The sequence below is a fragment of the Achroia grisella genome, unplaced genomic scaffold, assembly GCF_030625045.1.
Source record: "Achroia grisella isolate CSIRO2021 unplaced genomic scaffold, CSIRO_AGI_Agris_v1 utg869, whole genome shotgun sequence".
In the NCBI taxonomy this organism is placed as follows: Eukaryota; Metazoa; Arthropoda; class Insecta; order Lepidoptera; family Pyralidae; genus Achroia; species Achroia grisella.
The window spans coordinates 870296-882501 of record NW_026713049.1 but is presented as its reverse complement, the minus strand read 5'-3'; the positions used below and the strand labels follow the sequence as shown (position 1 = coordinate 882501).

At 34.0% G+C, this 12206-nt stretch overlaps 1 protein-coding gene across 1 annotated transcript in view; it reads left to right on the top strand.

The window, feature by feature from the left end:
• The window catches only part of LOC131852908 (zinc finger protein 608-like), a 121108-nt gene that overhangs the window by 42342 nt on the left and 66560 nt on the right, over nucleotides 1-12206 (top strand). The gene's annotated exons all lie outside the window — the stretch shown is intronic.

The window sequence follows — 12206 nt, the reverse complement described above, 5'->3', positions numbered from 1 at the left end:
AATGCAATTATCTGATCAACAAATCAATCCTGGCAGATAACAATAATCGCGTACTAATTGTACGATTGCTCTTATCGCGTTTGTATCGGATTGTTTCGGAGTGTATTTAATTGTCCGGGCTTAGGGCTGTTTGCGAGCTTGATTGAGTGCAAACGGTCGTGGGGAGTAATCCGCGCTGTCGCCCGCCGCATCGGTTCATTAAATCACCCTACCTACACCCCCTTGTTGGTCGCTCGCACCAAAGTCACAATGCCCGCAACGCTCTGCAAATTAATATGATTGCCAAGCAAGCATCTGACTAAAATTATACTTTATGAGTCGTGTAATTTCATACTTGTTCGCAATCTCACCTAGCGCATACGGTTCAAAATTTTGGGCACTATTTGTCTCTTTTTACATTTTATGCACTCCTAATCACATGTTTCCGAACTACATAAGTCTGCGTACAAGCTACAAATAGACGAAAGCAATAAAATCATTATAGATTATTTAGTATGATCATTTCAAAAGCATGGTATAGGATTTATTTCATAATTGACTCAATCATTTTTTATATAGCACTGGTATGTGTAGATTATGTATATTAAATTCAGACATTGCTTGTCTTGTGTATATTTGTTTAAATCATTAGTTACTCATTAGTATGCAACACTAAATGCTAGCCACTGCTACAACAGTAGACCAGTGTTTTAGAAAGCGTGTACAACTCAATCGTTGGTGCACCTGCATTACAACAACATTTTTCACGATACTCATGGGCATCATTAATCAAGCTGACGTGACTTGTTTATTGCTAAAGGCTCATGCAAATTACGTTTCATGTCTTATGAACTTATCACGTTTAACCACATCAAATTATGCTGGTTTATATTTATATCGTGTACACCAAAGTAAAACAGCTGCTTTAGTAATATACGTATCGCAACCACAATATTTTACGGCAGAAGTCAAATTACTGCGCCACATAAAGGAATAGCGTATTTTCTTATATCGTAATATTAGGTAGGGTGTCTCCCTTTACTTTTCTTGTTATTATTCGCGAGACGAGGGGAGAATCGCGACTGAATATATCGCAGTCTCCGAAATTCCTTTCATTAATCACTGTCAAGGGCTCTAAAAATTTCTAAAGTGCTTGTGGATTCAATTTAACGTTCTCCCCTAACTTGTAAAGTTTTGCGACGTAGTTGATGAATAAAGACTATATATCCTTCATCTTAGGAATGATACAGCATTGTCATAAATAGCAGATTAATAGAATAGATAAAAGCGCATATTTTTGTAGATCTTTACATATGTATTTATACATGTGATTTTTATTATTACCTACTAATATTTTAAGTTGAGCTGGTTGTTTCAGTTCAAAATAACCGGTAATATTGTTGTAACTGGTATATTCATTTGTTACCATTGGCCGAAATTTGACCATAATTGACTATAGTTTCTTTCGTCTACGACTACAAGTATACATGGTACATACTTCTTCATAAAAATTCTTTTTCATAAAAAGAACATTACACATACTACCATGCGTTTAACATACGTTATAATGCATTTTTAGGCGTTATTATACTTTTTAGGCATTATTATACAAAAATATTATTGTTTCTGAACTTCATCTGTTCCTACTCCTCAGTCCGCTGAATTTTGGTTATAATGTTACTATAGTTTTTTCTTCAAGTAATTATACATTTTTAAATCTGTCTTCTCACCTTACATTTACAACACAGAATATAATAATAATAAAACTCTTTATTGTCTACACATAAAATAATAAGAAAATACAGTAAATAGTAAAATAATAACAAAACGCGGTCTTATCGCTAAATGCAATTTCTTACTGACAACCTAGAAGAGAGGACTTATGTACATAGAATATATATAATATACTTAAGTATAACATTATTAACGTTTTCAAAATCGTCTCTCGTCGAATAACGCAATCGTCTCTATTCCTATCCTGAGTAATATAAATCCATTGTTAATAATATTATTTTTCCACACTCGCTGTCGTCCATTCGCTCCCTTTTATTTGTTATTCACAGTGTATACTACCACAATTGTTATCTTCGCTGTACAATCAAATATGTATAATACTCTATTACTATACACAGTTTAAGGGGAGTGATTGCTTTGTCAATAAAACGTTTTTCGATTCCTATTATTGATAAGATTACTTACTAATGGTTATTTAGATATTAGTGTTTTTACTTTCCTTAAATAATACTATTTATTCTTTGTCATCTAGTTTATTATTGAGGTTGAGGTTAACTGAATTAATAAAAAAAGATGAATTGACTGCTCGAAACTTTGTGATCCATTAGGTAAAAGTATACTAGTAATTTTTATTAATGAAATTTAATAACTGTTATTATAACAGATATCTCAAAATTTAAAGTAATTTTACCATACCATACCATACCTTCACAACCGTTACTCCAGATGGGGTAGTCAGAGGTATTATCTATTGTGAACGTCATGATGAACGTAATACCTAACATGTACACATCTCTAACTGAATATAATAAATATTTGAATCTGATATGGCAAGAGGGGGAATCTACCGCCGTATCTCGGATTAATTTTACTTTGTTTACTTACTTTATTAATTTTACTTTGTCTGTTTGTGTTTCCATCACCGAAAGTCTGTCAGAAATATAAATTTACAATGTGTTTTGGCGTCGGCCAGATTATTACTTTACTAAAGAGACTAGAGATTGTGAATTCATCACAACCTCTAGTCTCTTTAGTAAAGCTACAAAGGCCACGACGCTGTCTAATATTATCATATTTAACATGATGAATTAATAAGATTTCTGTTACGTGTACTAGGTAAGCATAATCTTTAGCATGTATGTATATGTCGCGGTGAATGAGGTTAATAGCACCGTTCGCTCGATTATACAGATCGCTCTGAATAAATTTACATGTTGATTGCCGCTTGATCAGTGTTCTCCCACTAAACTAACTGCTAACTGTGCTAACTGGCAGTCAAAGCTTACCGGTCTTATTAAATAAACAAGTCCTCGGCAATTTTTGAATGAATAAAGGTCTATGATTTGTATGTTTTGCACATCTAAAAATATCATATGACAGGTACATGACAAATCAGTAAAACAAAACTCTATCGTCGACAAATATGGCTACGTGTATATTATTTTGATTTAAAGCCAAACTACTGTAACGATTTTGATGAAATTTATATACGAACAAGATGATACCATGTCCTTTTAGATAAATAAAGTGTTATTATAAAAGACGGAACTATTATGTAATGAAAAAAATATATACAACCGAATCGATCTTCTTTTTTTGATGTAGGTAAAACATAAAATTCCATTGTAAACAGAGTCAATCACAAGGTTGTTGATCTGATTCGCAAAATAGCTACCGTTACCGCTTTTATAATATTGAAAAGAACTCGAAAGTGTTTTCGTCAACGTAGCTGAACCGTATGAAAAAAAACTATTATCAATGAAGAATTCTGTTGAATTTTTCGCTTCAACAACTTTATTTATCCCCCTAAACGGATGTATCGCGTTACCTGCCCGGGGCGTACCATCATTCATTTCACAAAAACGATATTGCTCTACCCAAAATGACTCGAGCTCTTAGCCGGTCGTGAATTAAAATTTTAATAACGAATATTCCAAGTAATTGATTGATGTGATAAAATATAATCACCTCTCTGGGGCCAGTTGGTCATAATGCCCGTATTGGGTCGTGTTGTCGATTGTAATAAATAAATTTATTATTGCACGAATGTTCGACGATGTTTTGTCGCTGTGCTATCTGCAGCTAATAATAAAGAACAAGTAAGAAATGAATACCTGCAAATTTTCACGTGTATTTGGTGTATTTACACTTAATATTCGGGTTACCAAAACTCTCAAAACGTTTAGCATCGTACGAAGTTCAATATGATTATAGTATTTTCGTGGCCAAAATCTCGTACAACTTGTACGAAAAAATTGTTCACACTAAAGACCAATAATCTCGTAAGTGTACTAGACTCTTCGTATGGCATCACTGCTAGATATAGGTTCTGTATACATATCTTATATCTCTTACTGACATGAAGCTGACGTGTTTATTTATTTGAACGCTATTTCTTATCTTTAAAAATACAAGTTGAATGTCGTTTTTTTATAGGCTAATGCTGAAAGAATGTTATGTTCTATTTTGGTATATATTTTAGTGTATTTAGAGAGTAAATATTGTTATATAGAGATTTATTGAAGGCTATTTATATTACGCTTTGACCTGAGTAAAAAGTTAGAAGAAATGCTTTGAGGAAACGAAGTAATAACTCTTGCTAACGATGTGATGGTAAGCGGTGAAAGGTCGGCGGGTATTTCTTTTAAAGACTTCAACAGAAACAGAATAGTAATAAGATAAATTAATTGTAGTATACCTGTTGTATAAGTTTGTCGGTTATGAATGTTAATTAGAGTCGACGTGCATTATTTTATGACTCTATTACGCTATACAGTAAGACAGCAGAAGGCGCGAGTAGTTAGTTCGCCAGCTGCCGCACACTACTGTGTAATTATTATTGGCGTAATTAGGATGTGAGGCCGGGCAAAGCCCGCGGCGCCGACAGCTCGCTCCACTCTAACAAATGCCATTATTATTTCCGCTTCGCTTTATACTCGGCTGCGGTTTGTTACGTTCTCGTTTATTATGTCATGAACAATTGAAATGATAATAAATAATCATTTCTGCAAAGCAAATTGATTCAAAGTTAATTGCTACGACGTTATCGCGAGTTTGAACTCTCGTTCCTGCTACAACTCCGAAGTCAGTTCATGGATATAGTTTATGATTACTGTTATTTATTTAACGGTTTCGTAATTTAGCTAGTATATCATTTAAAACGTTTCCTCAGCGTTCAGCAATGGCTTTGCTATATCGAGACACTTCAAAGCGCTTTATATTATGATTTCTCTTAACGCTAAACTCGATCTGTCGTCGCTCAAATCATATAATTCATTTTTCATATGAAATATTATAACAAAATGTATCTTCACGGCCGATGGGCAGTCCGAGGCATTGTCAATTGTCGACAGCATTATAAATGTTGTCTATAATTGATGTATCTGCCCACATTTTTCTCGGCATATTAGAATCCAGCGTGCCTATCAAAGTTTTACAGTGTAATATTTTTGTTTGTTCTGTAATTTTCTTCATTGGTAAGGCAGTCAGAAAAATAAATGTATATAATAATATAAAGTTTTTTTTTTGTAATAGTCAGATGTGAGCTCGCGACCTTCTAGATGTAAATCTGGTATTTGGAGAACGTATTTATAACAATTAAGAATACTTAATTATCATGAGTCCGTTTTTAAAAAAACGGATTCAATAATTTATACGATATTCCCGTAGTGGCAGCGCATTGAGATCCATGTTCAGTCGTGTCGTGTTCGCTCGACTGCATTGAGAGCAGGGTTGTCAACTTTAAAACACTTGGCCGTACGAAGAAATACATAATCTGATAAAATCTTGTACATTAGCTTAATTTGGTACTCCAACCTCGGACATCATAGGTCAAAATCTCGTATAAATTTGTATGAGGGTGAAAATATCCTTGTAGCAAAGACCAAAATCTCGTATTTGTACGAGGTTCCTTATACGGTTGGCGTCCCTGGTTGAGGAGCCGGTTGGTCGCACTATTGGCTTATAAGCCGCAGCTGCCGTCTACCTGCTCGTTTCTTTGTTCAAGTGGAAAATTTTACTGCGCTTGGTACCCACCGTGATCATTGTCAGTCTTCAGTACATATTATACCAAATGCTTATTTATTTAAAAAAAAACTTATTAAGTGTTGTGCGTCATTGCAAACAATTTTCGTATTACCAAAGGCGTCTTATCGACGAGACTTATCACAATTATAAACTATCATATCGTTCTTATGTATCTTAATTAGTTTATTATAAACCTCCAGATAATCTAGTTCTAATTCTTTAATTATAAATTATAATAAATATGACACGGTAATATACATATATAATACGATTAACAACAGATCCGACGATCTCCAAAGAGGATCGAGCGACCGGTTTGCCAACTAATAAAACGTTCACAAACACAATATAGGGGAACAGGGGATCAAAAGCTGATTTTTTGTTACGTTTTTTTAAAGCCGCTATTTTGCTCTCTTTTGTGCCCGTGTTGTTTACTAATGGGTCCTGTTGGGTTCGACTTAAGATAATACGTCTGGTTTTTCTCGCCATATGTCGTCGGCAGCGAGTTTTTGTAGCCGGAAACGCGAGAATGCTGTTGGGTAGGATTAAAATATATTTGTTGATCTTTTGGCTTAATATGTGAATTGGGGAACGTAGCTCGCATATGCCACGTGTTTTTATTTTACACCGATATAAAGTAAAGTGATAACGGATTTTTTAAATCATCACGTGTCTGGCTGTATATTGTGTAAACATTTTTATGGTAAGAGTTTGTGGGTACAATTACGTTACTTATTATATTTCTTTGTAGCACTTGAATTAAAATCTGATATTGTATTTAGTTACATTGTTTTCATTCACTGTACTAACTTTCTATCCTTCTGTTTCCAGAATCAAATGTTGACCGTTATAACTTTATTATGAGCACAATTTCTTGTCTTATTGGATTATATGGACAAGGCAATATAATTTCTGTGGTATATCACATGTGTGCTGTATCTACCGGATATGCTTTAATTGTTTTAATTACAAATCCAACACACCGCCCCTCTTTAATCTATCAATCCATACCGCAATATTCCGGACAGTAATCGTTATCGCCGCTTAATCAATCACCGCTCTCGTTTAATACCCCAATATCCTGCGGTATCCAACTAACAATTACATGTGAGGGCCCGTATCACCGGCGACCAGCGGTGCCAATAACATAAATTGTCACGGACGGTCGGAAGTGCTCCTCGCACCCTGCCGTCTACCCCTCCCACTCCGCACCGCGCCCCCGCGCACATCCCCGCCGCGCTTCACCGTCTCCGAGATTGCTGTCGACTCGACAATCGATATTCAATCTCTTTGACGTTTTATACGCTCCCTACTTTCTTACTTTGTGTCGCCGGCGTTTAGAACACGATTGGGATTGAAGAAAGCATTGTATGACGCTTTGATAGATCTACGCTTATTTTCTATCCTCTGCTCATTTTTGTTGTCCAAACTTTTGTGCTCGGTGATTTGTTGTTTATTTTATCAACATTCTGTATCTAATCTGTCAAATAGGATATCTTATATATGTAGAACTACTTGTTGAATATTTATTATAAACACTAATCCAGGTTATTTTACTACTAAATAAATGTATTAAAATTTCATTGTCGGCCTCTACAAGCGGTGGTGAAATTTCCTGTCGCGAAGTTTACTAAAGACAATATTTTCGCGTCAGGGAATTTTAGTCACTTTGACTGTGAGGTCATGAATTTTTAATTTCGCGAAAGTACTTAACATTACACAAAGTGCTTATTAAATCTGTCATGGCGTCGTCCAAGCTTTTAAATTTCGCCGAGTTTCACAGTAATTACGACATAGTTGAACTAATTAGCGAATTCCGGCGAGGATTCGCGGGGAGCATCGGTCGGAGGTAATTACGAATCCTATTCGCGTCGCTTATCCTCAAGTTTATAATTGAAAGTTCGCTGGCCCAGAAGCCGAGCGCCGCATGTATCGCGTTATTAGGCGCGCATACGTAATTTGTTTGTTAAAGACGGCACGCAGTTATACCCGCTGTGAATAATTTAAATTCATCCCCTCGATGGGACGCAGGGTGGCGGCCCCCCGTATCGATTCAGCGCTTTATCTGTGTGAGTGTATGTTTGTGTTGTGCACTGCGGCCGCCACTTTCGGCTGTTCTCTGATAGCCTAGTAGATTTCAGCGAGTAATACTCGGATTTTTTATTTATTTTACCTTTTCACCGATTTTCTACCCAATTTACTTTCACACTTATGTAAATCTTTGTTAAATTTTGACATAAAGTAGCATTCCATGCAGTTCAGTGCACATACATCTCTTGTGTTTATATTTTAGCCAAATGTTTCAAATTTATTAAAAGATCCCTATATGTATATTAAATACGTAATAATATACTAAAAGAAGACAAATTATTTTGTACTATTGCCATAGAAAGGTAGCCAATGTTTAAGTACATATTATATGTTACATAATGCGTACCCTTGATCACTTGATTAATCTTGTAACTTCTAAATTGTTTGTGATAGCGAAGATTGTACAATAATAGAAGTTAATCATCATTTTCGTTTACATAAATGCGATTAACGGACTATCAGCGATTAACGCCAGTGTATTAGTTTGTCGATCTAGATTTTTCGACATTTTACAACCGTCATTATCTCGACAAAAATTATTGCTGAATTATGTGCAGATAAAGAATGTATTGATAGAATCATAAAAAATGTTATAATATATTACTTAAAATTCTATATAAGCATATTATATATCATAAAATCCCTTTATACTTTAATATTACAATATTACTTAGATACAGCAGCTCAGAATATCTAATAGCACTAGATAGTAGTGTAGGTAGACTGTCGCAGTAATCTGTGCACTAATGGGCGCTGAATATTTAAGCTACGCTCCGGAACTAATTTGTCAGCTGTGATCATTGTTGACACAATTGTTCAGTCATAGTTAGAGACTATATACAATTTAGAAATATAAAACTTTTTTTAAATAGAGTTAATCTCCACAGCTAAATCGGTACGTTTATCCTCACAATATTTTGATGCGCGGCCGCCCACGCGACGCCTGGTTTCTATTTCTAAACTTGAGAGTTTCAACGAATTATCTGATTGGTAACCACGACATTCGTATCCAATTATATCTCCTTCAAATATTGAGACAACGCCAACAAACACTGTTCAGTTTTTGTCAACTACAAAACTAATTGCCAGCACATAAATAGTGTCAACTTTTAAATTGTGGAGGGAATGGGGTTGTTAGTATTCATTATTTAGTTGACTAGTGGCATGCTATGACAATCTATCGTGTCAGATTGATTTCTCTGTGGTGTTGGAAGTGCCTGGAATGGTTGAGATACGGTCATACAGTATTCGCTTACGATAGGCTATCTTGACTTGATGTGCATCCTGTCATCCTCTATTGGTGCCCCACCAGCGTATATTTATTATTACAAATATAAAATTGGAAAAAGATAATAAGAAGTTATCTGTCGCTATTTTTATGTGACAAACTTTTTTTTTATATTATGTAAATATATGAAAAAGTTTGTTCACCTAAAAATAGCGACAGATAACGAAGTTATTAATAAAAGCAACCGTTAAATTATATTATAAAATCGTTACCATCTGACTCATGGCTCGGATGTCAATCTCTATATTAATCGACGGTTAATCAATCAATCTTTAATCATAGTTTACATTGACGTATCGTCTTTCTTTTTTATTAGCAATGGTCTACTGGTTTGTGTTACCGGTCGGTGACCTTGAAATCGACCACAGCACGGTTACACTACGTATTTATTTAGCGAAGTTTATTTCCCTTTTTTAATTTCAATAAATGAATATACACCTTCGCTAATAGTAGGTATCCGCTGACGGAGCATCATTAGAGGAAGATGGGATGGGATGGTATCTTGAGTGAGCTCAGTGGCGAACTCACCAGTATTTATTACGATGCTGTCCAGGGCTATGTGGAGGTCGAACTGTCCATTCATTGTTAGCAATGAGTTGTGACGTATTAATTAAGTCAATAGTTATTAAGTCAAAGAAAAGCATTTATAAACTAATAATGTTGCAGTAGTTTTTGTGTTTATGTCTATTATTTTATATAAATATTAAGAATATTTTTATAATAATTATTTCTAGGTTATTTTACAGTATATTACTTTTATCAATGTATAATAACGTAAGTAATAACTACGAAGTATTTGTAGTCAACCTCAAAGAAAATAAAAATATTCCGTTAGCCGTCAGAGCGAAATCACGCTAAACAGGATAGTAGAAAGTATAAAGTGATTTCATAAAAATCTTACTCAAATACAACCTCGTTTCTGAGCTATTTGTAAACTTATCATTGTATATTGTTTAGATATTGTGAATTGCCAATACTTCAACAGACGTATTGACAAACAGAATGGCTTTCTAATGTTAAATTAGTTTTAAATTTACCGTTGATACTCCTATTATTGGTATTTCCATAGTACTATAATAATATTATAAATGAAAGTGTTATTTTTCATGACTCTTAGTTATTTAGACTAAAATAATTTTAATGAAATTTGGCATCAATATGGATTGTATCACACAGATGGACATAGACTCTCATTTAAATGAATAAAAAAGTATTTTTTAATATTCTTATCTTAAACTTTATTTATTATTATATCTAATAGATAGACGTTTGTTTTTATAATATTAGTATATACATATTAGGTTTATATCCATATGTATAATAAAAAAGTTTATATATAATTTTTAAATTCGTTTCGCGTTAATCGTTATTCTTTTCTCCACGCCGCAATTCCATTCTGGTAGAAATAACTGAAAATGATACGCTTAATTAAGCTTTTATAAAAATAAAATCGGTACGTAGAACTTCGCTCCGCTGTATAGTTAAATAACAATAATTAAATATACCAAAATTGAAGTCCCAATCCCATAGCGTGTGCACAAACGTCGGGTTATTGGTGAAAAAATAAATTGAAATGTTTGCTTGCGTATTCACTGGCTGTACAGTTAATTCAACGTTACGTTACGGCTTACAAAAATAAATTGAACATTTATTTTTATCAACGTGTAGTGCGAATTGTGACAGGCTATCTAGTTGATAAATGTACTGTTATGTACGATATAAACTGAGCTCGGCCCTTGTCTGAACAAATTAACTTAATTATATTGTTGATATATTAAGATACCTATATAGTTATACCGTATATAACAAACTACTATGCAAACCTAATTTATGTATCATGATTAAGCAAATGCATTTCATTCACGTAACGCTGTTCTAATATTGATTATTAGTATCTTCTGTATACTTTAAAATCGAGAATATCTATCATGATATTAAAGTATTGTAAATATTTTTGTACTCGGTAAGTATATTGTTGAGTAATAACTTTAAATGCAAACTGCACAATTTGCAAAAGGAGAGGCACCTTTTATTCTGAAATTAATAACAAATGAAATAGTGAATATATATACCCGTTTACATTCCTTCCATTCTGAAGATTCCTTGCTCTGGTCATCATCCCTCTTAACTTTTATGTAAAAAGAAAATAAATATGCTAAATAATTAACAGTCTTGACTATAGAAAGAAATTAACGAAAGTACTAGAGTCGCAGAAAGCGCGAAGAGTAGCCATCTCGCGTTGTAAATGACGCGGAATTCACGGCGGGGAAATTTTCCTCGGGCATCATAGCCGGCAGCGCGACAACTGAATAAAGTTTTGTATCGCGTTAATTGCCAACGGAGCGACCGAACGGCAGGCACGTCTTAATGAGACCGGCTTCTTTAATGAAAATACCAGCATACTACTTCATACTACGGGATCCAGTTCTCATGCAACGGCATAAACGCTTTTGAGTACGCCTTTTATAACGCGCTCGTAATAATTACATAGATTGGCAGATAGATAATTGAAATCGCGTGAATAATAGCCAGAGATGCGGCAACTGCTCTCAGGCACGTCATATCGCGTGCGTCTGAGAATGATTAAAGCACACAAAAAATGAATAAGATATCGAAACATATGCTTCTCGGAAATGGTCTGGGTGACGTAGCACACACATGGGCATGATATTGTAGGGACTTGGACTTGATAATGCAGTAGAGTATATGGTACATACTACACATAATCCTATCAGCTAACGGAATCTTATATTATTATCAAGAATAGTCTCCTTTAATAGCATGCAATAAGTTTTTGGCAATTCAAATATTTTTTTGTTTGTAGAAACTGATTCCAAGAAAAACATCACTGTCTATTTAATATATGATGGATAAGATTGACATATTAAAAGGTGTGTATAACTAAGACATTAGGACATTACGTTAACGAAAATGAGGTTGAAAAATATAACCTTTTCTATATTAATCTTAAGTATTATCAATCATATTATTAATATTATAAACGTGGATGAATTTTTGTTACTCTTTTGCACACAAAATATCTTAATGGATTTTGATGCAAACTTTACAGTAATAGATATTAAACATA